The sequence below is a fragment of the Dermacentor albipictus genome, chromosome 5 (assembly GCF_038994185.2).
Source record: "Dermacentor albipictus isolate Rhodes 1998 colony chromosome 5, USDA_Dalb.pri_finalv2, whole genome shotgun sequence".
Taxonomy (NCBI): Eukaryota; Metazoa; Arthropoda; class Arachnida; order Ixodida; family Ixodidae; genus Dermacentor; species Dermacentor albipictus.
Window position 1 is genome coordinate 62,097,985 of NC_091825.1, and position 23,994 is coordinate 62,121,978.

The 23,994-nt window shown below is 46.6% G+C and overlaps 1 protein-coding gene and 1 long non-coding RNA gene across 3 annotated transcripts in view; one reads left to right on the forward strand and one right to left on the reverse strand.

Annotated features, from left to right (window-relative positions):
• Positions 1-23,994, reverse strand: part of LOC139060460 (palmitoyltransferase ZDHHC2-like) — a 65,629-nt gene that overhangs the window by 40,068 nt on the left and 1,567 nt on the right. The window lies entirely within an intron of this gene.
• On the forward strand, positions 684-12,493 carry LOC139060459 (uncharacterized). Its single transcript, XR_011514833.1, has 3 exons — positions 684-1,035; positions 5,847-5,933; positions 12,085-12,493. It is a non-coding gene; the product is annotated as an uncharacterized lncRNA (long non-coding RNA).

Sequence of the window (23,994 nt, forward strand, 5' to 3'; positions counted from 1 at the left end):
AGCGCAATACGCACACATTCACCACACCAACACGAAAGCAATGCGGATGACAGGGGTGTAACCCGCGCCACACGAGCGATTAATCCTCGTAGATTTGATGCTTTCTGACTGAATAAGTTACAACGCGCACGGAAACATCGCACACTGGACGTGTACCTCCGAGATCATGTCAACAATTTCTAATGCTACAGTAGAGGGTGACGAAAGCAACAAGTCGTTTAAAACGAAGTGACGGCGCAGGTAGCGCGGGTCAATGCACGGGCAGTAGCGCAAGGCGTCGTGGGTGGGCATGGATGGGCATGGATGGGCTTCAAAACAGCCCAGAGAAGGTTTCCTAAGAATGGCATGCGCGAATCTCGAAGGCCATCTTTTTACTGCCCGCATGTGGCGGAAGCTGCTGGAAATCAAAAATACGTCATACAATTTCTTTTTGCGCTAAAGTATAGCGGATAATATAAACTGCGCGATGGTTGTTTATGTATTGGAACATCTATATGCAGTTGGGCGCAACAAGGCACAAAGCGAGTGTGTGCTTGTTATTATGTTAGTCATCGCGGAGGCCAACCAAACTCCCAATTTCACAGGTAGCGCCACCCACCGCCCCGTTTCAAAGTGGTTGCTCATAGTATCCATCCACCAATCTTGTTCCCTTGTTTACATGTGCTGTCTACAGTGAAGTGCTGTCGGTCGTACGAGTTGCTACGATGTGTTTGTTTGATCGTGTTTTTGCGTTTGCTGTAATGAATTGTGACTTAGTTCGCGTGCACAAAATTGCCAAAAGATAGCTTGTGTCTCGCTGCAAACTCGCGGTATGCGTGGTGCGCCAGGCAAACGTGGACCAACGATTTTCATGCCATAGAGTGCGTTCCCTTTGTCCGTGGTGGTTGTGGAGAGTTCGGTGGACGCCGCAAAGAAATGATGCGCATTATTAGCGTTCCGCAGGTCGTCCACTACGCAACTGCATGTATGCGGGAATAACTTTGCCGCTCCAGCAACTTGGAGGGCGCTTTTCGACCGCATCGTACCATTTAAAAGGTGAGTACACGCATGCTGTGCTTGCTTCTCGTGTGTGCCTAGAGTGCCTTGCGAGCGTAAGAAATCGAACTCCCACGACGACATTGACTGTGCCGATGCTTGCTGAGCGTTGGTTGACATAATTTGCTTGCGCAAGTTTATTGGCTTAATGCTAAATTGAAAGTCTTGGTGAGCGCTTCCTTCCGGTGAGAGGGATTAGGTTCGGCAACAGTCCTCATTCGCGCGAGCTGCCACTTTTCTGCTGAAGTTGGATAATAAAGACTCACCTGCCTCTTTACCTATTCTTACTGCAATGATGTTTCCTCTCTTACTTATGCTTCGAGGTTGTAAATAATGTCTGTTTACGCGGTTGTCGGTTTGTGAGCAGTTATTGGGAAAAAGTATAAACACCATGCAAGTGATCTTGCGCGCGACAGCGACGCGATGTAGATGGCTGTCGCGCTAGCTCGTTCCGTACAAGTCGCACCCCATGCGAGCGGTGTTGCGCGCGACGGAGACGCGATGAATATGGCTGTCGCGCTCGCTCGTTCCCTACAAGTCGTACCCCATGCGAGCGGTCTTGCGCGCGACGGAGACGCGATGTAGATGGCTGTCGCGCTAGCTCGTTCCGTACAAGTCGCACCCCATGCGAGCGGTCTTGCGCGCGACGGAGACGCGATGTAGATGGCTGTCGCGCTAGCTCGTTCCGTACAAGTCGCACCCCATGCGAGCGGTGTTGCGCGCGACGGAGACGCGATGAATATGGCTGTCGCGCTCGCTCGTTCCCTACAAGTCGTACCCCATGCGAGCGGTCTTGCGCGCGACGGAGACGCGATGTAGATGGCTGTCGCGCTAGCTCGTTCCGTACAAGTCGCACCCCATGCGAGCGGTGTTGCGCGCGACGGAGACGCGATGAATATGGCTGTCGCGCTCGCTCGTTCCCTACAAGTCGTACCCCATGCGAGCGGTCTTGCGCGCGACGGAGACGCGATGTAGATGGCTGTCGCGCTCGCTCGTTCCCTACAAGTCGTACCCCATGCGAGCGGTCTTGCGCGCGACGGAGACGCGATGTAGATGGCTGTCGCGCTAGCTCGTTCCGTACAAGTCGCACCCCATGCGAGCGGTGTTGCGCGCGACGGAGACGCGATGTAGATGGCTGTCGCGCTCGCTCGTTCCCTACAAGTCGTACCCCATGCGAGCGGTCTTGCGCGCGACGGAGACGCGATGTAGATGGCTGTCGCGCTCGCTCGTTCCCTACAAGTCGTACCCCATGCGAGCGGTCTTGCGCGCGACGGAGACGCGATGTAGATGGCTGTCGCGCTAGCTCGTTCCGTACAAGTCGCACCCCATGCGAGCGGTGTTGCGCGCGACGGAGACGCGATGAATATGGCTGTCGCGCTCGCTCGTTCCCTACAAGTCGTACCCCATGCGAGCGGTCTTGCGCGCGACGGAGACGCGATGTAGATGGCTGTCGCGCTCGCTCGTTCCCTACAAGTCGTACCCCATGCGAGCGGTCTTGCGCGCGACGGAGACGCGATGTAGATGGCTGTCGCGCTCGCTCGTTCCGTACAAGTCGCACCCCATGCGAGCGGTGTTGCGCGCGACGGAGACGCGATGAATATGGCTGTCGCGCTCGCTCGTTCCCTACAAGTCGTACCCCATGCGAGCGGTCTTGCGCGCGACGGAGACGCGATGAATATGGCTGTCGCGCTCGCTCGTTCCCTACAAGTCGTACCCCATGCGAGCGGTCTTGCGCGCGACGGAGACGCGATGTAGATGGCTGTCGCGCTCGCTCGTTCCGTACAAGTCGCACCCCATGCGAGCGGTGTTGCGCGCGACGGAGACGCGATGAATATGGCTGTCGCGCTCGCTCGTTCCCTACAAGTCGTACCCCATGCGAGCGGTCTTGCGCGCGACGGAGACGCGATGAATATGGCTGTCGCGCTCGCTCGTTCCCTACAAGTCGTACCCCATGCGAGCGGTCTTGCGCGCGACGGAGACGCGATGTAGATGGCTGTCGCGCTAGCTCGTTCCGTACAAGTCGCACCCCATGCGAGCGGTGTTGCGCGCGACGGAGACGCGATGAATATGGCTGTCGCGCTCGCTCGTTCCCTACAAGTCGTACCCCATGCGAGCGGTCTTGCGCGCGACGGAGACGCGATGTAGATGGCTGTCGCGCTCGCTCGTTCCCTACAAGTCGTACCCCATGCGAGCGGTCTTGCGCGCGACGGAGACGCGATGTAGATGGCTGTCGCGCTAGCTCGTTCCGTACAAGTCGCACCCCATGCGAGCGGTGTTGCGCGCGACGGAGACGCGATGTAGATGGCTGTCGCGCTCGCTCGTTCCCTACAAGTCGTACCCCATGCGAGCGGTCTTGCGCGCGACGGAGACGCGATGTAGATGGCTGTCGCGCTCGCTCGTTCCCTACAAGTCGTACCCCATGCGAGCGGTCTTGCGCGCGACGGAGACGCGATGTAGATGGCTGTCGCGCTAGCTCGTTCCGTACAAGTCGCACCCCATGCGAGCGGTGTTGCGCGCGACGGAGACGCGATGAATATGGCTGTCGCGCTCGCTCGTTCCCTACAAGTCGTACCCCATGCGAGCGGTCTTGCGCGCGACGGAGACGCGATGTAGATGGCTGTCGCGCTCGCTCGTTCCCTACAAGTCGTACCCCATGCGAGCGGTCTTGCGCGCGACGGAGACGCGATGTAGATGGCTGTCGCGCTCGCTCGTTCCGTACAAGTCGCACCCCATGCGAGCGGTGTTGCGCGCGACGGAGACGCGATGAATATGGCTGTCGCGCTCGCTCGTTCCCTACAAGTCGTACCCCATGCGAGCGGTCTTGCGCGCGACGGAGACGCGATGAATATGGCTGTCGCGCTCGCTCGTTCCCTACAAGTCGTACCCCATGCGAGCGGTCTTGCGCGCGACGGAGACGCGATGTAGATGGCTGTCGCGCTCGCTCGTTCCCTACAAGTCGTACCCCATGCGAGCGGTCTTGCGCGCGACGGAGACGCGATGTAGATGGCTGTCGCGCTCGCTCGTTCCGTACAAGTCGCACCCCATGCGAGCGGTGTTGCGCGCGACGGAGACGCGATGAATATGGCTGTCGCGCTCGCTCGTTCCCTACAAGTCGTACCCCATGCGAGCGGTCTTGCGCGCGACGGAGACGCGATGTAGATGGCTGTCGCGCTCGCTCGTTCCCTACAAGTCGTACCCCATGCGAGCGGTGTTGCGCGCGACGGAGACGCGATGAATATGGCTGTCGCGCTCGCTCGTTCCCTACAAGTCGTACCCCATGCGAGCAGTCTTGCGCGCGACGGAGACGCGATGAATATGGCTGTCGCGCTCGCTCGTTCCCTACAAGTCGTACCCCATGCGAGCGGTCTTGCGCGCGACGGAGACGCGATGTAGATGGCTGTCGCGCTCGCTCGTTCCGTACAAGTCGCACCCCATGCGAGCGGTGTTGCGCGCGACGGAGACGCGATGAATATGGCTGTCGCGCTCGCTCGTTCCCTACAAGTCGTACCCCATGCGAGCGGTCTTGCGCGCGACGGAGACGCGATGAATATGGCTGTCGCGCTCGCTCGTTCCCTACAAGTCGTACCCCATGCGAGCGGTCTTGCGCGCGACGGAGACGCGATGTAGATGGCTGTCGCGCTCGCTCGTTCCGTACAAGTCGCACCCCATGCGAGCGGTGTTGCGCGCGACGGAGACGCGATGAATATGGCTGTCGCGCTCGCTCGTTCCCTACAAGTCGTACCCCATGCGAGCGGTCTTGCGCGCGACGGAGACGCGATGAATATGGCTGTCGCGCTCGCTCGTTCCCTACAAGTCGTACCCCATGCGAGCGGTCTTGCGCGCGACGGAGACGCGATGTAGATGGCTGTCGCGCTCGCTCGTTCCGTACAAGTCGCACCCCATGCGAGCGGTGTTGCGCGCGACGGAGACGCGATGAATATGGCTGTCGCGCTCGCTCGTTCCCTACAAGTCGTACCCCATGCGAGCGGTCTTGCGCGCGACGGAGACGCGATGTAGATGGCTGTCGCGCTCGCTCGTTCCGTACAAGTCGTACCCTATGCGAACGACGACAATGAGAGCCGTCTCCCCGGTGTTGCCGGTATGAGGGCAGCAAATACGCGCCAAAAGTGTGCTTTATTAATTTAGTTTGCTGTGTTTTACTCAAAGGAGCAGCATAAAACATTTCTTTAATGTCTTGCAGTAGGTTCTTAACCTTGCACGTATCAAAATAGTCGTTTGCTTGTTCCGTGCAACAAGCGGTAGTACTCGACTGATGTATGTACATCCAGTTCTGGCTTCGCGCTATTGTCTGTTCGCTCATAGCACTTCTGGGCGACGAGCGACGAATTCTAGATTTCCAGAACCAGGCGACAAAGAACGAGCGATATGTTCGCGCGACGGCCCGTTTACTCGCTCAAAGCCGTCGCGCACAAAATCTCCCTCATAGGGTTCGGGCAAAAAAATTTAAGCAATACGGCTTGCTACTACTACAGCTTACGTTTTGAGACAAGGTGTTTTGACATAACTAGAGATGACAAGGGAAAGTTGCTTAACTGATAGAAAAAAATGAATTGTTACGTAAACAAACTTGTGTTTGTAATGTACTGTAGCTGTAGGTCTTAAAAATTTTATTGTCATGAAGAGGTCCCTATTATCACAATATTCATCAGTAACATTGACCTTGTGCTCTGTACCCACCCTGCAGTGGTGCAAACATTGTTTTTGTGACTTTCTCTGTGCTCCTTGCATGTGTTCACAATGACTTCTTTAAAGTGCCACTGCTATAAGTTAACACAGAACCTATCTTGCAGTGGCAAGGCCGTGACCATCAACAGTGTCCACGTCAGGGAGGAGCTATGGCTGCAGCAGCACTGTGTGTAATCGGATGGTCTGGTCAGGTATGACTGAAGTGTATGTGTTCGCAAAAGTAGGATCTCGGTATCATTCGTCAATAAGTTTATGGACATATTACTCAGCAGTGCTTACTAAATAGGCTAAATATCTGCTCAACTTTATTCAACTTGCTGCTTATTTGTGTTTGTAGACATTATGTACACATTACCTTGTTCACTTTAAAACTAGACCTAACATGTCTTGAGGTTTATTTTTTCTTGCATCAATCACTTGGCTGCACGTTACATTTTATTTTGCTTAGTACACATCATATCTACCTCTTGTTATTTTGTTTTATTGATTTGAAACTTTCCTGTGTTATACCTTTTATATCCACTTTTTTTTTCGTTTAGGCTACACGCTTGTGCAGTTTCTGCGCACGTAAGGATTAAAAGTGTAATGGGCCAAATATGTCACAGGTCTAAGCATGCAGCATGCTTACCATTGTTTAACATTGGTATTACAATTATTGCGAGGGTTACTTGCACGAACAAGACTAATTGAAAATAGTTGGACAAGACAGTGCACTAGACTTCAACTTAGAATCTTTATTCAGGAAACACGCAATGAGGTCCCACCTTATGCTCAAAAATATCTGCAGACAGATGCATAAATAAATGTGCCACATGGGAGGAAACCAAATGCGCAACAAAGCCAATACTGCCCACAACAAGCCATTACAAAGCATTCAGCAGGTTCTTCTCAAGGTACAACAAACACTCCTTTATCAGTGAGTCCCAGTGAAGGAGTGCTTACACATTCATCAGCAGCCTTTGAAATGCAAAACACCAAATATTTCCTTATCTGACTGCCTGCCAAACCGTCTGAGCACTTGCTTGTTTTGAAAACACAGGTAGCATTTACGAGCACATCTTCGGCAGTGGTCAGCCAAATGGGCAGTGCCTGCTAGAGCGTTTACAGCGTTCCGGTGCTCCCTAAGCCTCTCGTTCAAGAACCTGCCCTTTTGTCCAATACAGCACTTGCTACAGGGAAGTGAAATCTTGTATACCACCCCCACATTGCAGTTAAAAGTGGGTGACATGCTCCTTAGTGCATGTACCCTGATTCCCGGCGTTGCTTACCAACCTGCACATTCTTGCGAGCTCTAGTGGCGCTGAAGAAAACACCTACACTGCACTGGTTTGCCACATTGTTTAGGTGGTGGGACACCCCATGTACAGATGGCACAGCCACAGGGCGCCCACTGGGACGTGCGTTATTGCACCGAGCAGCTGCCAGATCTGTTTTTACCTCTTTAATGAGGCTCCCAGTAATTGACACCAAGGTGTTATCGAGATACCCGGCCCTACATAAATGGCTCGCTTAGTTGCTGAGCGCTGCAGGGAACCTGGTGCACAAGATTTAACCAGAACAGCTCTCGGGCAGCTAGGAGCTATGCACCCTTTACCATGGAGTATGCAAAACGGTAGTCGAGCAAGGGCTTCTTTTTCCTAAGAGAGTATATATAACAAAGGAAAGTATGATTTAAAATTATACGAATATCGAATGATTGCAGGCGATCATCTTCTGGCAACTCATGTGTGAACTTGAGTCCTACTGAACACTGTTCGAAAACACCCACAATGTTCTTAACAGCAAAGCCAGCACAACAAGAAAGTCATTGGCACTACCACATTGCCCACTGGACGTGCAGTAACGCACGTCCCAGTGGTAGCCGTGCAGCTCTGCCATACATACACAGGGTGTCCCACCACCTAGAAGAAAGGTGGCGAACAAGTTTTGTGTGGGCATTTTTTCAGCACCGCTAACGCTCACAAGAATATGCAAGTTGGTAAACATTGTTGGGCGTCAAGGTACATGCACTAAGCAGCATGTCACCTGCTTTGTTAACTGAAATGTAGTGGTGGTATACTACATTACACTTCCCTGTGGAAAGTGGTATATTGAACAAACAGGTGCCTGAATGAGTGGGTTGGGGAGTACCGGAACGCTGTAAATGCTCTCACAGGCGCTGGCTACTTGGCTGATCACTGTTAAAGTACCCATATATGCTCCCCATGTTTTCATAACACACAAGTGCTCAGTCAGTTTGCCAGGCAGTTATATAGGGATATGTTTGAGGTGTTTTGCATTTCGAAAGCTGCTGATGAATGCATAAGCACTCCATCACTGGTACCAGCTGATAAATAAGTGTTGTGTCTTGAGAAAAATTTGGTGAATGCTTTGTAATGGCTTCTTGTGGATGCTTATCAGCTTCTATGTGCATTTCGTTATCCCCTATGTGGCACATTCGTTTATGCATATGTCTCCACATTAACTGAGCATGCGGTGGCCTGTTTGCATGTTTCTTCTGAATAAAGCATGTCAGTTGAAGTCTACCGCTTTGGCTAGTCCGACCTTTATTCCGTACGCCTTGTTTGTGCTAGTAACTATGTCACAGGAGCTGTGTCAACGCCAACTAGCCCAACCTTCTCCATTAATTTCACAATTATTTCTCAAGTTCCCAGAACAATGGACACGAGCTTGAATTTTTTTAAATGGTACATGAAGGCCAGTATTCACTGTGCTGTATGTACTACAGCAGTGAGGAGTTTTCTAGTAAGCTTGCTTTTTTTCTCTACATTTTTTGATATTTTTCTTAAGCTATACCCATTCATGCAAGTAGGCAATGTGGCAGAGTCTGTGTCCAGTTGCATCGTTTTCGACTTTGTCTATACTGCATAGACCACATAGTTGGTACATAGTTCAGCCTATTGATGCACTATCATTAAATACGCATGCAGTTTTGCACATGCAAGATTGCCTGCTTGCTATTGCTAAAGCATTTGCTGGTTATTGCTATGTTGCTCATCAAGTGAACTTGATTTCAACAGCACCACACAGAACATCTGCTTGGCAGTGGTGTAATTTTAATAGTGATTATCAGCCAACAAGCTCTAAGTCTGCAGCTGTCCAGAAATAATTCTATTACTTTGTGTCTCTCCACATATTTGGTTAGCACAGTGGGCAGTTTTCTATTTATTCTGCTTGGTGCTGTTCAGGTGAGAATATTTTCAACAAGCAAGTGCAAAGTGTAATGCTGTCAAAAGCCTTTGATTACTGGGCAAATGAATTGAAAGCATTGTACGTAATCCAAAAAGTATTTTTCACAAAATACTAGTGTCAAGAACAAGCATCATGTGCACTGCAACTCATGGTTTTATGTTGGTATGCAGGTATCTCAAGCTAAGGGTGGTTGTGCATGTATTTTCCACATATTAGCTAATGCTTTAGCTACATGAAACTGCCTATGTTCTGGCTGCTGAAGTCAAATTTGTGGTTGATGAACCTGCTTGTTTTTGCTGTGCACTTACATTTCTGTTGTTTCTTAAGGGTTGTAGCCATGTGACAACTGATGTATTGCAGCAATGTCAAAGGTAGCTTCCACCCTTTATTGCTACAGTGTTCCAACAGACACCTGTCGCCGTATTTGTGCATTTTCTGAGAACCAGCCGTATCCTCTAGGTGAAATTTGTAGTGTCGTCTTGAGTTTGCCAGTCAGTTCATATAACTCTTGAGGACAAAATTTACGCAGTGAAGGAGGGGAGACCATACAACATGACCAGTGATGACTGAATATTTTGATAGAAGGAATAAAAATAACACTGAGTGTGTGCTTATATTGTGCACAAGTTCCTTCAGAAGGAAAACGTGAGTTGTAATACAAAGGCAAAAAATCACAATAAACAGTATTTGCGTAAAAAAAGGTGAATATTCAGACTAATTTCTATCCCTTGTCATCTAGAAAGGACGCCTTTTTTCATGCATTCATAATGAGGGCTTGCTCACACGTCTTGTGGTATGCCTCTCTGATTTCTCTTGTCAATTTTTCACCCTGGGTGGAAACAGATAAATTAATTTAATCTGGCCTAAAGCCCTATCGCGGCAATGCACGGCCAAGTCAGACGAGCATGCCGGTCTTCTCAGTAAAATGTGGTGATTTCTTTGGTACATATTTAGTTCCAGGCCTGTCAGCTTCCTAACATTGGAATGCAGTACACTGCCCCTAACACGCACTAGACATATTTCGTGGTATGTTTAACCAAGCGTACCTCGCTTGCCTGCTCGCTTTTCTAAGTTCACTTGTGGACTGTGCTGCATACCTGCCTACTTTATTTTTTCGCTCGAAATATGTGTGCATAGCATTCCACAAGCGCATTGAGAAAGGCGTCTAGGCAAGGGAGATTTGTATAAATTACCACTAAATATGTCTTGTGTCCGTCATTAGCAGTGTTGTCTATGCCTCTGTTCATGTGTATGTTTGGTCAAATGTACAGGGTCGTCAACTCTTGGCACGAACACGACTCGGCGTGACCACGCCCTGCGGAGTGCCAGCGTGCATGGCGCAGGGGGGATGTGGAGCTTCGTGTCATCTGCTAAAGTGCGGGAGCATGCCATGCTTTAGAGGATGACACACGACATGAAGTCCCACCTCTAAGCCCCTGTGCGTCTGCGCCGCTTAGCTCCGTTGCACAGCCATGCCATGCGCGCTGGCAATCCGCGGAGTTCGGCCACTCTGCACCATCTTCGTACTAAGAATGGACGGTCTTGTACATGGGGCAGACTGGCCGGTGTATAAGCATGTGCCCAGGAGAGCATCATTATTCACTCAAGGGACAAGCGTGCTCGTCCCACTTGACAATGTATTGACACAACTGGTGATGTACGCCAGATTTAGATTGTTCATCTCTTTTGTTTACTTAAGGCAACCGCTTGATCAACATTATCACTGAGGCATACCATTTAAAAAAGAGGGACATCTGTCAGCCAGCGCTCATTATGATTGCATTACAAAGAGGAATACTCTCTAAATGACACCGAATAGTGATCACTCTGTGCTTATTTGTTCTATTTTTATGGAAGTACTGTTTATCATGATTTTGTACATTTGTACTATTGCAACTTCTGCCCTTTGTCTTAAAAGATCGCTTGTGCAGTGCAAGGGCACACGCAGTATACATATTTTCTTTAATTTTTGCATCAGAATTAATGTTGAATTGGTAGCTTTTGTGTCTTGTTGTCTTCTTTCGGTCGCTTGTATCACTCAAAAGGTAAACATTAACGTACACCAACTTTCTTAATTACTTGCCCGTCAGTGTTGATAAACATGAAATGTTGTTTTCAGCCAGAATATTCTTACCATTTCTCATTCCCGGTCAGCATAGTGCTAATCTTTTGGCTTTTTATAAAGCGTGCTAATATGTACTTCTGATTAATGCAAAAGTTAGTTCTAGTTGGTGGTAGCTGCACTTGGACATCATGACAAGTGCAAGGGCACACACACACACACACACGAAGAGACACAGTCTGAACGGGCGCTAGATATCAGCTGAAGGGCTTAATGACAAAAAACAGCAACGCACATATTGCGCAAAAACCTACAAAAATATGTAGAATGTGTGCAATTGTCCCTAAAGAGAATTCCGCTGCCGCTGTACTAGCGCTGTACTATTACAACAAACATTTCGAACCTGGTCGCAGTAAAAGGAGCGTGCACACCGAGTTCTGAAGTTTGAAGTTGTGACGGGACTTGGCGCATTCGTCGCTGCAGTTTAGTCATGACGAAAATATAACTGCTGAGATGAGTGAGTGGTGCGTGTGGTTTTCAAAGCCCACAAGGGAATTCACTTGTTTTCAACCATGCAAGGGTAATCATACTTTCAAGGCATGTCTCCAGTGTTCTTTAGAACAAGGCCATGTAGTGTGTGATGGTGGTGGATTTTGGAGACTGGCACGCGTAGGTCTCTAGGTAACATGTGCTGCACTATTCTCCGTGTGACAGTGCAATCTTGGAGGCCTTGACGTCACTTGTTCTTGCACTGTTCTCTGCATGGCGGTGCGCCTATTTGAATCAATTGTTTCGCTTTCTCTATTAATTGCATTATTGCAAGGTTAGACTGTACGAAATTTGAGTGTTTGCTGCCCTTAAAATGGGAAAATTTTATTAGTTTAATCCTTTACACAAAAATGAATTTCTTGGTGAGGTTGGGTTTCACCCCAGTTTTTTTAAAACTTGTTCGAGGGGCAGAAATTGGAAATTATAGAGTTGCATCAGAAATTGACGGACCTAATTAACCTATATCATATTGTTTTATACAAGTGCGTTTTAGTGTTAAGAATACTGCTCAGGAAAAAAACACTTCATATCTATTACAGGTACAGATTGGTGTGGGATTTGTGATGCCACTCAACAAGTGGCATTACATATTCAAGTCTGCTTCCGACGGAAAGTGCCCATTAGAGGTGGCATGGCACCTGTGGACACCAGTACAAGCAGGTGAAAGCAGCCTGACTGGACAGGCCTGCCGGACAATGTGCCTTGCATCTGGGAAGCTTCTGGCAACACCTCTCGGAGAAAGTGGCTGCTTTGAAGAGTAAGTCAACTGTCACCTCATTTAAGAAATATAACTGCATATCTACAAGTTATCTGAATGAGTTAGCATTACATGATGTATACAGAGCGACAAGAAATGCCAAAGCAAGAATGAGGCAAGTGCCTATATATTATATCTTTTTCTTCTGCTGTATATGCACTGTGTCTCGACACACAATTTAAATGTCTGTGTGGGTATGAAAAGCAGCACAAGATAATTTCGGGATATGGGTTTCCAGCGAAAACCATACACAAAGTTTCCCCCATAATCAGTTTCAATTAAAAACAATCAAGAAAGTCGGGTGGCTACACGAGCGGTTAATTTTGACAGGACCTCGATAGCTTGCATTCACCTGCTGCTCATTGTCTTAACAGAAGTGAACATTTAAGCACCTCATTGTCTTTGAAATTTCTAATGTAGACTTGGCATGCGTTATTGTAGCTTTTCATGCTGCAGCTTTCATTTCACTTTTTTGAAATAATGCTTCTCAAGAAAATTGGGTTCCGACACAGCTTGGCAAATTGTATGGTCTAAAGAAGCTTTTTAAACCACCGCCTTCCAAAGTGTTGACTGTGGTCACCTGATGTGCTGCTTTACAATCTGCAGCGTTCACAGCCAAGCAATTTCAAAACACTATTCTGATTATTGCGATGTAAAAGTTATAAACAGGGATAAAGTGCCTCAGAAAGGGTGGCCAACGTTTCGTTAGGAGGACCTATCTTCTCAAAGGCTGCCTCGTCATCCTCGGCATGTTAGTTTTAAAGTGTTAGTAGAGTGACGTCACATGCAGTTGTCGGGAGTGGCTGGTTGTAAAGGGAGAGACTTGAAGGAGAATGAGCGCGGTCACCTGATGTCTGTAAGCATGATTCCTAAGACGTAGGAACAATAGTGGGAGCGGGAATGCGGTGAGAAAAGGAGAAAAGGAGAAAAAAAGAGACACCAAGAGGGAAAGAAAGAACAAGAAGAGAAAAAGAAGGGCAAAGGAAGGTGTTGGGGAAGCAAGAGGTTAGGGAGCATTCAGGGGTGTCTTTGGCAGCATGTTCTTGTGGCTTTAAAGGAGGCGGTGAGGCGGTCAGTGCTCGAGTAACAAAAACAACCCGAAAAGACATTAGTTGAAAGAATGACTTGAGTAGTATAGCAGCAGTGCGTCGGATAATTTAGAAGGAGTTAAGATGACAGTAAGGAGTCCGGAATGCAGTGCATAGGGTAGCTGGAAGGCAGCGGCATGGTCTTTCTAGGGACGTTAGTCCCAGTAGCTCAATATAGGTGTCGTCACAGCGGTATGCAGAAGTGGCGATACCCTGTGTGGCTGAGGCACCGAAGAAGGTATCCGGCGCCTGGGACTTTGGAATGTGTTGGTGAGGGTGTTTCGAAAAAATATAATAAAGAACAGACAAATATGGGGGTGAACTGAAACTGGAATAACAAATAAGAGTGTGGCATGAGCAAAAGCGGGCGGAAACAGATGTACATGGGAAAACATATTTATGCTAACATATTTATGGGGATTCTACAGACTTTCTATTGAGCTGCACTGACAGGGCCCACACATACCTACGATACATAGACGACATATTCATAATATGGTGACATGGTCAAGACAGCCTAGATAAATATGTAGGATTTCTGAATTCTTTTCACCCAACAATAAAATTCACATCAAAATCTTCAATGGAGCGCATAAACTTTCTGGACACAACAATATACATTGACACTGGGACACTAATGACAATGCTGTATGGAATCATCATCATCATCAGCCTGGTTATGCCCACTGCAGGGCAAAGGCCTCTCCCATATTTCTCCAACAACCCCGGTCATGTACTAATTGTGGCCATGCCTGTATGGAAACCTTTTGACAAACAACAGTACCTAGAATATACAAGCCACCATCAAGCCACATTGCAAAGAAGGCATATTTAAAGGCCAAGTACATGGCTACGTCACATGTGTGTTGAAAACCAAGACTACATAGATAGACTTGATCACCTTAAAGAAACCCTATCAAACGGGAACCACCCAATGAGTGCACTTCAGAAAGCCTGCACCGATGCAACCAAACTTGACTGAGCCGAGGTGCTCAAGCCCCACCCTAGGATCACAAGAACAGCGCCTCTTCTTACTGCTAAATTCTCACACTCCCAAACATGAACAACACCCTCAATAAATACTACCCAATTCTCCCCAGCAACCAGAAACAAGATTTTCCTGCCCTGCCCAGAGTAGTCTTGAGATCCAACACTATAATATTAAGGACATTCTTGTACGTGCCAAACTAAAAACAACAAATTTAGGAACCAGTCCCTGTGGCTGCCCGGGTGCTCTACATGCAAACATATTTAATCTACTACTACAGTAATAAGTACAGCATCAAATTACTCAAACAAGGTAACTTCGAGTTTCATCTGCACATCAAGCAATGTTGTCTCCTCTCTAGAATGTGCCACTTGTAGCAAATAATACATAGGTGAGACAGGAAAAAAAATTCATAAAAGACTGAACGGTCATCGCGCAGATACAAAGCAATTTACCTAAAGCAGTAGCCAGCCACTTCAATGAACATGTAATATGTGACAAAGCAAGGCTCTATAGACTACAAATTTCCGCTCACCTCGCCAGAGGAAATATACGGAATCATACCTCATACACAAGTTTAAATGCCTACGTCCAATGGAAATCAATTTAACACATAGCAACTTAGAATCTTTAAAAACTTTAAAGCTGTAACTTAAATCGGAAAGCCTCATGTCATCAACCAAGGCACAAAACACATTGTGCCACCAGCTAAACTTAATTCTTAACCTCACCTATTCCACCGTTTCTAATTTTTACCTGCTTACTACTCAATTTAATATATTCTTTGATGTTTTATAGTTTATATCAACTGTATGACCCCTTTTCCCATGTACACCTGCCTCCGCCCACTTTTGCTCATGTAACCCTCCTATTTGATATTCCACTTTCAGTTCCTCCCTTTTGTCTGTTTTCTATCATATTTTTTTAACACCCTCACCACCACAATCCAAAATCCCAGATGCCAGGATACCTTTTTCTGCGCATCAGTCACACAGGGTATCACCAGCTCTATATACCACTGTGACGACACCTGCGTTGAGCTACTGAGGCCGACATCCCTAAAACACCATGCCTCTGCCTGCCAGCTACCACATGCATTGCATCCCAGACTCCTTGTCGCCATCTTAATTTTTTCAACATTACCCAACGCATTGCTGCTACGCTACTCAAGTCATTCTTTCAACTGATGTCTTTTGGGGTCTTTTCTGTTACTCGCACACTGACCGCCTGACCAGTTCTTCTAAAACGGCAGAAACATGCCGCCAATGACATTCCTGAATGCTCCCTAACCCCTCACTTCCTTAACACGCTCCCATGCCCTTCTTCTTCTTGTCTTTCTTTTTTTGCCTCTTGGCATCTCTTTTTTTCTCCTTTTCTTTCGTTTCTTTTCTCGCCGCCTTCCTATTCTCACGGTCTTGTGCCCTCGTCTTAGGAACCATGCTTACAGACGTCAGACGACAGCGCCCATTCTCTTTAAAGTCTCTCCCTTTACAACCAGCTGCCACTGACAACTGCACGTGACGTCACCCTACTAGTCCTTTAAAACTAACATGCCAAGGCTGACCAGGCCACTTTTGACGAAGATAGCTCCGATCGAAACATTGGCCAGCCTTTCTGAGGCACCTCATCCATGTTTATAACCTTCATACCACAGTGTGCTATTCCATCTGTCAGCCGCTTTCTTGATTTTAGATGTTCTGATTATTGAAGTTTGTAAGACATGGCCTATCAGCACTTTCGGCATACTTTCAGTGATCTCATTTTATTTAAGCAAAAGAATGAGGAAAGAACTGCTACACAAAGAAAGCACCTCATACATTATTCGCATGTACGGTCTGATCTGCATAGCTGATCTTGTTCTATGCAAAGCATCCTAAAATTTTCATGCCTCTCGTCGGTGCCAAGAAAAGCAAGGTGCTGGGCATCATGCGGAATTCCAGCGCTTTCCGCCAGCCTGGATTAGAAAGGACTGTATAGTGTAAATGTAACTGGCATTCTTCTGCCAAGATTCAATTGTTTTATGGATCGAAGTACTAGGTACTCTTGTAGTCGCATCAACACTCTGGCGAAGATTTCATTTCCTACAGAAATATGTTTTTTTTTTAAACAGACGAGCATGAAAAATTGCTGTGTATTACGTTAAGATGCTTCTTTAGGCTTTTTTTACATTGAAGATGTAGGTTAGCTTAGCAAAGTAGCAATATAGAGATTGAAAAGTAGAAAAAAAATGGCAGATCCCATGCACTGAGAATCGATGTACACGAAGCACACATTGTTTGCTTTGATTGACAATAATTAACGGTGATGTTAGTAGCAAGTTTGTAATTTTTTCAGCGTTTAGTCCAATACGAAAGTGGCAAGTTGATGTTAAGCGTTACCTTGCATGCACCACTTCTGTTTGTCTGCATACTCCACAGAACACACAGAGAGATGTGTTTGCTTGAGGCGTTGTTGCGAGTCATTGTTCATAATCTCTGAGAGGGAATTGAGCGTTGTCATTGCCTCACATGGCGCACCGTATCATGGCAGAAATATTAAACTTTAATTGAAATATGATGCTGTGCATACTTCAATTAGGTATTGTAATTGTATGTATACATAAGTTCGCGGTCTGCACTACATTTCACTGCATAGCGAAGACGCTCCTGTTCCGTGTGACACTTCTTTCAAGTCTGGGTGTCCTCGACGTCGAGTGCACGCCTTGCTGGCGCGTGTTAATGGGCTCCTTCTACATACATGGGTAACACACTGTTGAGATTCCAGCTCAAAGCGTTCTCTTCAGACTAAGGACGATTCTAATGTTTACACTATCACAGCCCAGCATCTGCATTTTTCTCGCATAGAAATTAAAACCAGCAAAGCACGTGCAATACACACTAACGGTGAAATGCTGTGGCAGCAGCGCCGGTCAGGATGTGCAGAGGTGAGCGCCATCTGGTAATGTTGCAAGAAATCCAACGGCACGCATGACAAGACCATAGCAGCTGCAGCGCCCGTAATGTTGGGAGAAGAGGCAAAAAAAGCTTCACTTTAAAACATTAGTTGCCATCATTTGCAGCTAAATAAAGCTTGCAAGCCAGCCATTATACAGCTTTTACATGAAATCTTTTATGCCTATATGGCAAATGCTAAAGTTACGACTTCCTCACCAACTGCACGAGCAACAAGTACAGCTAACAAATGATAGAATGGACAAACCAGACAGCTTGCACCTTGCAGCTCTCCTGCATGCGTTAGAGACAGTGTAGCCAAATTGTGGCTCTCCGAATTTGACAGGAATTTGGGTGGTCGAAGAGCAGACAAATTATGCAGAATCAAAAGCCAAATATCCACCCCATAAGGCTTTGAGTACAGCTCCCATGTGTCTAAATTTTGCAGTTAAGCCAACCTCCATATGAGAAGAGACGTGGCTTTGGCAAAAAACATACAAAAATTCCATGTAAATCTGCAAAACAATGTGATGCATGTGTATGCATTCTCACTGCAAATAAACCTGGGCTGGCTTGCGCCCTGGGTAGCATGTTTTGTGTGTGACATTTGCTGCATTTTGTTATCTGAAACTTTTTTTGAAGTGATTAGAGCAGATTTTCTTCATTCACTTATTGCTAGAAATCATTGGAAAAACAATTTACTTATATATTTATTGCACTCTCCTTTTAGACTGCCTGGAGAAATATAGAAGTGACCATCCAATGATGCCCTGCACCACATCCGGAGAACCACCTTGCTTCCCTGCGAAAGCACCATTGGAGCTTTCTTTTACACAAGCAGGACGCCAGGGCAAGCGAGTAGAAAAGTAAATACAGTGCAAGTCCAGTGATGCTTTTTCAATAAAGTGTGATTATATGCTACGTAGTATGGTGCTTTACAGATTGATTCTTTTTGGCATGAAAATAGCCGCATCTTGGCAACATGTATATACAGACTGTACACTTCACAAGACTCAACAACACATAAAGATAGCCCGTCATGAGCTTCCGAATAGGAATGGCTGCTCCTTCAATTCGTCACACAAATTGCCTTTGACGTCCTGTGCCCACAATGATATCCAACCCAGTGCCCACCGTGCCACCCATCACCCACCATGCCACCCAGCACCCGCCGTGCCCAGCAACCACCATGCCGCCCAGCACCCACCGTGCCACCCGTCACCCACCATGTCACCCAGCACCCACCATGCCACCCGTCACCCAGCACCCAGCATACCACCCGTCACCCAGCATGCCACCCACTACCATAATCCACCATGATGATGGATGATGGATTCCACTATGCCCAGCATCGGGCAAATTTTCAATTATGTAAGAACGAGAAGAAAGGGGAAAGAAACGGCGCCGCGGTAGTTCAATTGGTTAGAGCATCGCACGTGTAATGCGAAGACGTGGGATCGTTCCCCACCTGCAGCAAGTTGTTTTTTCATCCACTTTCATTGCCACTAATTTATCATTTCTTTAATTCAATTAGTAAATACAAGTAACTTTCCCTATGTTGTATTTGGTGTCTTTATTTGTTGGCTTCTATGACAGATGAGTAGACAGTCGGCAACACTGATAGTCGGCAACACTGAGACAGGGCTCGCGCGGCCGCGCCACGGGCAGCCGCCGCCAGAATAGGACACTCGCCATCAAAACGCTGGCGTGAGGAAGCGAGGCAGCAGCACCGAGCGAAGTGAACTTCGTGGTGTCAGTCGTTTGGAAGCAAACTGAGCGGAGAGGAAACGCAAAGATTAAACGCACACTGGTATGAACACTCGGTGCACTTACTCGCATCCCTACGCAGATCACTTTGAAGATACGGCCTGCGTGACCGCGCAATACGCAGTTGGTGCCGGAGTACCACCTTCAGGCGCTTTCCTCCGCCGGCGCAGAGACTGCCTTCGGGGCTTCAAACATCGCATAGCCGACTTCACTGTCGGAGGTCTAAATACGCTTGCCCGTAAAAAAAAAAGAAAGACAAAGGAGCCCAACGAAACTTCAACAAACTCTGCGCCTTCGGCCATTTTTGCTACCATCTGTCGTTCAGGCCGACTACGCCGAGGGACTTTAACGTAATAGGGCATTTATTGCTTTCGAATAAATAAATTTTCTCTATTTGTTGGGACAGCGTCCAGTGGATACTGAAAGATGTGATGATATTTAGAGCGAAAGTTTTTTGGGGACTTTCTCGAGCGGTGGCGCATTCTGAATGTAATTAAGGAAGATCCGGCACTGCGACCTGTGCCAGTGTCCCGAATTTTTGCTGTATAGTGTAATTATCGATCATTATAAAATAAGTAATCTTTCACGTACCTCACCCGAATAGACCATAATTGTTTGTTTCTTTAGCCACTAATTTCTCGTTTCTTTTTCTCTTTTTTGTATGTCGCGTTGCGTTTTACCAGCTCTACTTTGGAGGTTAACCAACAATTTGTACGGCTGTGGTGGTGGAAGCTGATGGCATGGTCCAGCAGCGCAGCAACGTGGTAACTTCGAAGCAGAAGTATGACCAGGGCATCGGCCATTATCCATCACAATGAAGTCAGACCCGCCGTAGTTGCTTAGTGGCTTTGGTGCTGGGCCGCTACGCACGTGGTCGCGGGATCGATTCCCGGCTATGGCGGTCGCATTTCGATGGATATGCGAAAACACCCTTGTACTTAGATTTAGGTGCACTTTAATGAACCTCACGGGGTCCAAATTTTCGTAGTTCCCCCACTACGGCGTGCCTCATAATGAGATCGCGGTGTCGACACCTAACACCACATAACTTTAATCTAAGGACAGTTAGCAGACAGATACTAGGTACTTCCACTGTATGTGAGAGCTGGTTTATGCAGCCTAAACGCCTTAAATATCATTTACCAAATTAGCATATTAATTTCAGCAGCGAGTAACATGTAGTATTACTGTATGAACTTGAAAGATTACGCTATGATAATGAAAGCTCCAAAAGCCGGTGATCTATAGGTGCAGGTGAAGCAAAGCTTTGTTAATGACAGCAAACGGTTGGTGTGCACCCATATACTATAAAGCACCAGAGCACTCGCGAGCTTTTTCTGTCTCAAATTTGGCGATTGGAACTTGTCGCAAAATTTAAGGGCGCCCGAAAGTTTTCAGAAAAGAAATATGAGCCCTAGGCTGAGAACTAACAATTGATTTTCTTGGATATTTCTGCTGTCTGTACAAAAAACAAAGACGCGCTTGATATATTTGGCTACGTAAGTGTGCACTATGCCACAAGCAAGGGTCTGTGCGAAAGAAACGAGAATATGCACGAAGGCACGCCGATCAACTTTTTTGCAGGCAAGTCAGTGCTTGCCTCGGACGAGATGTGATGCGTAATTCATGAAGAACACGTGGAACTTAAGTGTCACGTAGGATGGGAAAGAGATACCACTAGTTTCGAAAAGGCAGAAATGGCAAAAAAAAATACTGGGAAGAGGTTTGGCAGCCCAAGTAGGCCCTTACTCCTGGGTTCGTTAAGTTATAGGGCGTCACAATACATCAAATAGAGCTGACAGCGAGAACGTGTGGTCGACAAGGGTTGGGCAGAGCACGTAAAACGCAGACTACATAAGCGGTGATCTATTGGAGCAACATAATCTGTGACAGTAAAAGGAAAGCGCATGGTAAAATTGACAGACGATTAGGGAATGGGAATAAATTTTCTTGATTCGCAGACATCGAATGACATTGGGTGACGCGTAAATAATGATGTTTACGCGTAAATAATAATGATGAATGCTATTATGACTGCGGCTATAGCCCGGAAAGGTTTGCAATTTCCAGCGAAGCATGAATAACCAGGGGCGCAAATGCAAAGAGATCTTTCGTGAATGGCGTTCGCCCGTGACCGGTTGCCTTCGGTTGTCTAATATCGCGATTGGCCAGCGGCCCTAAAAGCGGTCATCACGTGCTCAGACGCCTCCCCTTAAGGCAGACAGATGTTTAAGGTCTATGCCTAAGAGATTCGAGCTCGTGTAAGCGCTGTTTATAACTTACGATGACAACAAGGAAAACTGCTTTTATCGGAGATATAATACTGCAATACACCTTGATGCTTCAACCGTGGATGAAAACTTTGGGTGAAATACAAGACATCACAGCTCTTGCTTTTGCATCCTTGCGAACAATACTTAGTGAGAGCCTATAAATTTACTACAAAAAAAAAACCGCAGTGTACCTGCTCTTCACCTCTGTAAAAAAGCCACGCCATTTGGAGTCTGCTCCAAGTGCTTTTACTGTGCTAATCTAAATGCTATTCGCTAATCGGAAAATAAAATGTCGTCGTTTCTAGCTGAAATATATCCTGTTGGTGAGACTTTGTATCAGAGTTCCGCCTGTTCAAGTTGCCATGACGTTCAGGTTTTAGTCTAAAACCAGGGACACAATGTTCTTGAAAGTGCCCGAACGTAATAGGCTGGCATAACTATACAAATATACAGCGGTACCGCTGCCACTGGATCAAACTTTGTGAATTTTGATCGATTGGCATGGCGGTACGCATATGCCACTGTATTATTAGGTTGTCGCCGGCTACAGACGGCTAAGAAAAATGACAGCAGACTGGTGCGACCTTGCACAAGCACAGCCCAATTTCCGACGAAGCTGTTTATTTCGAGCAGGTGCTTTAAGCTTTTCAGTCGCCCGTAATTAAATCCCATATAGCTGAACATGCTGCCTGTATGTGTGGCCCGATAGAAATCTCGCCTGCATATAACGCGTTAGAACAATTGAAAAATAAATTTTACAAATACAATAATTAGTACACACACACACATCTCGCGAACTATGGCCTTACTGACCCGCTCCCCTGACCATTTATTTCTTCAGTAAATGTGATCTCAGTTGCGTTCATAATTCTCCCAGGGCAGCGGCGCAAATTCTGCGTTGTTAATGAAAAACATGGTTATAACGCTTCGGACCACTTGCACAGGTAGTTTACCACGGGGCTGTATTTCAATGAATTTTAAATGCAAAAAAAGAAGCCAACTACTTAGATTTAGGTGCATGTTAAAGAACCCCGTGGACAATATTTATCCGGCGTCCCCCAATACGGTGTGCGTGAAAATCAGATCATCGTTCCGACACGTAAAACCCCATAATTTCTTTCCTTAGACTTACCGCTAAGGCCGTAATTAGTCCGCGAATTTAGAACTTCGCCAAGGTATTAGCAATAATCTGAACCTACTTTAAATAATACATACACGGAGGGGCCCTCTTTCGTTCTCCGAATGTGTCGAGGAAACCCACTACAAACCTCCCATGACTCATATGAAATAAGTAAAAAAGGAGGATTTAGTAACTACTTGCCACGCTTCTAAACACGCCAGGAAGGTGAACAGTTCGCATCACGTTGGAATAACATGACCTCCATTTCTACCAAATATAGATCACACGTAACGTAGAGTTATCTCGGGACAATAAGAAGCAGACCTGATAACCGTGGTATGATACTTGTGAACAATTGTCCAGAAATTTTTCTTGCAAAAGTTCTATTTTAGCCACACGAACTTACCTTCATACGGTTTTTCCACAATGTTTCCACCCTTTAATCTAAATTTGCCCTTAGTAGCATTGGTAATTATGTCAGAGCAACGGGCTAAGTCCTCAGCGACTCGTAGCCCATACACTTAAGGCTCAAGAGCACTTGCATAAGCAATTTACTGGGAAGGCCACCATCAACTTGTGCAGTTTGAATATCGCATACTCGTAATACCATTACCCAGTCCATGATTTTACCAAACATAAACAAGGCGCCTCATTTCGTTCACCACGGACACCGTGGGAAACTCACAAAAAACGCATTATAATGTATGAAATGAAACGAGAGTTAAATAATTATTTGTAACGCTTTAAATTATACCAGAAACGTTAAAAATTAACCACACATTACACTAGTATTTGCTTCTATTTCTACTGAATACAAACTTGGTATAACGCAGAGTTCCTTTGGTGCGTTGAAAAAAAAAAACAGCGTAGCGTAGTTACATACGGGTTTGAAGGAGTTGCTACAGGAATGTTTCACAAAAGCTTTTTTTCATCCATATGCGCTGTCCTGGCATAACCACACATGTCACTGAGATAAATTTTACCGTAAGTGGGAAGAACGCTATGAAAAAAATGGTGCGCAATGTTGAATGCATAGTCGGCTTAGTAAATTCCACATGCCTATAACTTCGCGCACACCAGTCTTTCAAAGCGTTCCCCACGTTTACGCTATACTTGATCTCGGTGACATGTATGGTTCGGCCAGTACAGCGGGCAAAGTTTGGCACAACTCGTAAAACTAACTCATAACATTCCAAAACAGTTACATAAGTACTTTATTGCACTGGCCGTAATTAACCAAGACACCTTTAATTTTAGTTACACATAATCAATACCACGTCCCTTATTTGGAAGAAACGTAACACTTGTGTAAGCTCCCTCGCAACACCGAGATACATAGAGCGACATGACGATATAACGCTTTCGAGCAGTAAAAAAAAGTTTTTTTTAAAGGGTTGTATTTCACTCACAGGCAATGAACTTTGCCCGAAAATTTGCCTCAGCGTTTCTTCTATGCCTGCGCTAAACTTGATATTGGTAGTACTTACAGTTATGCCAGGGCAGCGAGCTAAATTTTGCACTGCTCC